Source organism: Octopus bimaculoides, chromosome 10 (assembly GCF_001194135.2).
Source record: "Octopus bimaculoides isolate UCB-OBI-ISO-001 chromosome 10, ASM119413v2, whole genome shotgun sequence".
NCBI lineage: Eukaryota > Metazoa > Mollusca > Cephalopoda > Octopoda > Octopodidae > Octopus > Octopus bimaculoides.
The window spans coordinates 48,719,966-48,724,907 of NC_068990.1; positions in this window are offsets into that span (position 1 = coordinate 48,719,966).

Sequence of the window (4,942 nt, forward strand, 5' to 3'; positions counted from 1 at the left end):
TTAGCGGTATTTCGTCCGCCGTTAGGTTTTGAGTAGAAGGGATTTATTACAGTTGAGGAAGTGTGACACACTGACATTCACATTTATTATATTAGATATGTTTATTTTGGGGATACTTTATGTCAATTAAAGTGTATTATATTTTATATATATATATGTGTATGTATAAATATATATACAGGGTGGCCCAAAAGTAAGTTTACAGTTATCACGTAGGTACTTTAAATCTCTTTTAAAACATTTTATTACATTTAAATTTCTATCTTACAATTAACTAAATTAGCATAGATTAATGGGTTCATATATCTTTATAATTAAGATCTAAACTGTTAATATATGAATTCGAAAGAGATAGCTGAATAACTGTAAACCTAGTTTTGGGCCACCCTGATTATGTATTATAGAAAGCAAAAAAAAAAATGATAGTGTTCAGTATGTTGGCCACAGTAATTTCTGTCAAAGAGACATGGTTAAACAAAGTTGTACATCATCTCCCTCTTCCTCTCACATATCCACTCTTTCTCTCTCTCTTATTATTACTCCCACCGCCACCATCAATACTACTATTACTCTTACCCTAGCACGAGGAATAGTAGAAGTGTCATTCAATAGTGAGAGAGGATGTCAAAGTGTGATACACTCACACACACACACACACACACACACACACACACACACACACACACACACACACACACACACACACACACACACACATATATATATATATATATAAAAGGGTAAATATCTATTTACTCTAAGCACTGTAGAATAATAAATTTAGTAAATTGTCTGACCTATCGTAGTTAGAAGTATTCATCAACGAGTGGTCACTTTTATTAAACTTCAGGGAACGGGACGAAATAAGAGCAATAAATAAAGTGCATTACAATTCCAAAAGTGATTAAAGAAATAAAGAAAATAATTGTGGTTGAAAATTGAACATGTGTCTCAGAAGAGGTAAGAATATCGCAAGAGGTAGCTGTGTGGAAAGAAGCTTTGCTTCCCAACCACATGATTCCGGCTTCAGTCCCACTGCGTGATACCTTGGGCAAGTGTCTTCTATTATAGCCACGGGCTGACCTAAGCTTTGTGAGTGGATTTGGTAGATGGAAACTGAAAGAAGCCTGTCATATATATATATATATATCTATATATATACATGCGTGTGTGTTTGTTCACCTTCACTGCTTGACAACAGATGTTAGTGTTTTTATGTCCCCGTAACTTAGCTGTTCGGCAAAAGAGACCGATAGAATAAGTACCAGTCTTTAAAGAAAAATAAGTATTGGAGTCGATTCATTCGATTAAAATGTTGTCAAGGCGGTAGCCAAGCATGACCGCAGTCTAATGACTGTAACAAGTAAATGGTAAAGGATATCTACACTACGACGAGTCATTAGCAAGTTTTAAGTTGTGTAGTTTTTTTTTTTTTTTCTACGAAAAATACTGCATGCTACCTTGGGCATGTGCCTTCTACTATGGCAGGGGTTCTCAAACTTTTTGAGCCACTGCCCGGCTCATGGCCACATAATACCGTCAGCGCCACCACCCCTATTTTATATATAAATAAATGTTTTATATTTTTCTAATTTATATATACCATGAATCATTTGATATTAAATTTATTATGTAATTTGTATACAATACTATAATAATATTATAATAAATTCATAGCGTCCCCCAATTCACTGCCTTCCTCCCAACGCCTCCTTTTTCTCTACCACCCCCACCGCCTCCTTAGGCACCAGCGCCGACCTGGACGGTCTCAACGCCCTCGGGGAGTGGTGGGGGTAGCGCTCACTTTGAGAACCTATGTACTATAGCGTCGAGCCGACCAAATCCTTATAAATAGTGGAGGTTGAAAGACGGCAGAAACGTTAGCACGCCGGGCGAAATGCTTAGCGGTATCCCGTCTCTGTGAAGTTATTACGTGAGTTTATGTTAAAGTGTTTATCGAATTGTTGCCATTGTTGATTGAATTGTTGTTTGAATTGTTGCCGTTGCTGCTTTGTTGTTTTGTTTCCCATTGTGGGAAAATGGAGAAGGCACCGGAGGCAGGCCCGCGAGATAAAAGTGGAGCCTAGAAAGATGAAGGAGAGTGAGAAATTAATCACAAAGGAAGGAAACACTTTAAAGCTAACACCGCCTGAAGAGCTATCGGCCAACGTGACAAAAAGAACGGTTATATTTAAAACCACGAAGGCAGCCACGAGAAAGATAGAGATTGCACCAATAGAGGCCATAGAGGAAAGTGTTAAGAACATAAAAAGATTCACAACATACATTACGAGAAGGAGAAGATACGCCACTGTGGAGGTGCGCTTCACAACGGAGGAGGAAGCAATAAAGCACTCCACAGAGGCAATAAGGACAGAGGAATGGGTGCTCTTGCCTTCGTACTGCGGCAAACGTGTGGCCAAGGTGCGAGTGGGTAAGGTGCCACCCGAACTGAAAGAAGAATGGCTGATGACAGCCATAACGTATAATATGAAAGACGGGAAGATTCTGAAGGCTAGAAGGACCCAGAAGGTGAACTATTGGGGATATGGTATCGAATTAACGATTCAGGCAACAACGGAGGACTTGAATAGTGTGGTGGATGAGATTGTGCTGCCAGAAGATGTGAGACTGAGAGTTATTGTGGAGGGTAGGCCACATGAAGGCATGGTGCACCCAAAGAAAGCCACAAACAGAACAGGAGGAGAGACATGAGAGTGTGGACCAGGTAGTACAGAACAAGGCAACAGAAAAAGAAACGGAGAATGGATTCACTATGGTTAAAAAGAAAAGAAGGAGGAACGGAGGAATGAGTTCTCCGCCAGAGAAGCAGAAAAAGGAGAGAGAAGAGGTAAGAAAAGAAACTGTGAAGGAGGGCAGTAGGAAGGAAAAAGAAAGAAAAAAGAAAGTGGAGTTACCAGTGGAGAAAGAGTCGGAAACCCAACTGTATGAAGGTGAGATGGAGAGACTATTTATGGAGGAAGAAAAGAGAGAACCAAAAGTCCAAGAGAAAAGAAAGAAGATACGAGGAGGAGATGGAGTGTGACGTACCCAAAAAATGTTGAAACAGAGAAAAAGATAATCAAGTTTCATTCAATAGGAAGAGTGAAGGTGCCTTCATACGTCTACGCTGAGGATATGAAGGCAATATTGATTGAAGAGGAAAACTACAGAGATGTGTGGAGATAGCATTGACCCACCAGGAGTGGAGGTGGAATTTAAAGAGTTGCCACCTGTGGTGGATTTGAGAGATATCCCCTATGTGTGTAGCCCCTTGTGGGCAATAAAGAAATAAGAATCGTTAGCACGCCGAACAAAAATGCTTAACGACATTTCTTCCGGTTTTATATTTTGAGTTCTAATTCCGCAAAGGTCAACTTGCCTTTCATCCCTTTCGGAGTCAGTAAAATGAGCAGTAGGGTCGATGTGCCCCTCCCACCAAATTTAAGGCTTTATTCCTATAGTAGAAAGAAATATTAAATAAGTGAGTAAAAGCGAAGTTTTGTAAGCGAGACTCGAGCTTACTGCTTCTTACTCAGTAAGATGAACACGTTCACTAAGTACAGGCAGAGTAACAGAATGCGCTCTCAATATTATAGGAAAAGTCTAGATAGCTTCTTTTATTTAATAATCGTTAAATATTGAATATCAATCACTACTACATATTGATCGTGTCAAAATATAGCTACAAACTCCATTCAATAAGAATGTGATAATCAAAAACAAGTTTTAAACAATAGAACCTGAATATAATGCTATCTCTCGTTTCTGATTCTCTCTCTGCTGTATTTATCTGTCCTGGCTACAAATAAACCCAACGTTAAATTGACAAAAATTTTTTTTTAATTAGTGATTTTTGTTTCTACCTATTTTTATTAACAAGATAGCATAGGTTACAGCCATAGTTTGTAAGTTTGTATTCTTTCTTCACCACAGTGTTGGACAGGTTTAAAAGCTTAAAGCCATATTAATTTTTTATTAAACATGACAGTTTATCCGACCTCTTTTCAATTCTTACAGCTCATCCCCGGTTCCATGTTAAACGCTGCTCTAATCCACATTCTATGACGTATTTTCTATTTCTCTATCTTCAAATTAAACCGAAATATAGTTATTTGGTCTCTCCATTTCTCATTCCAGTTTCCAATCTCCCCCCCCCCCTTTTGACTGTTCATCGTCTCTACAAAAGCTAAAATGTATATTCCAAATGTGATCTTTAAAACTTACACTGGACTGTCATGAAACACCTATTTTCGAAGTAGAAGTTAATAGTTTCGAAAAAAATAAAGCCCGACAAATTCCATTTAATTGCTAATTCTACCAAAGCAACAAGCTGGGCATCGTCAAACATCATGGGCACGAAAAAAATAATTAACCATACGAGCAGTTTTTGCTCGAAGAACATTAAATCAACCTATTTTATGACAAAGAGTAATCTACTAACGCACTGAATCCGAAAAGATAATATCTTCCAGTATGTCCTTCAATGGTAGTGGTATGTAATTTTAAAGTTTTGATTCCAGGTTGAAACGTAACTTTCAGTTCATGTCGCCATATAAATTTGCAGCTATGTAACTCGTATTAACAAATGATTTCTTTTTACGACTTTTAACAGTTAGGGAGAATCGCATCTGGTAGAGTCAAAATATCAGTGGTTTGTTCTTTCATTTTCTGCACCCTTGTGAACTCACACTTCCAAGAGAGAGCGCTACTGTCCGCGTTAACCCTTAAACGACGGACATCATCAATTGATGGTTCATTAGATAACAGAGGACATCGTCAATTGATGGTTCATGAGATAACAGAGGACATCATCAATTGATGGTTCATTAGATAACAGAGGACATCATCAATTGATGGTTCATTAGATAACAGAGGACATCATCAATTGATGGTTCATTAGATAACAGAGGACATCATCAATTGATGGTTCATTAGATAA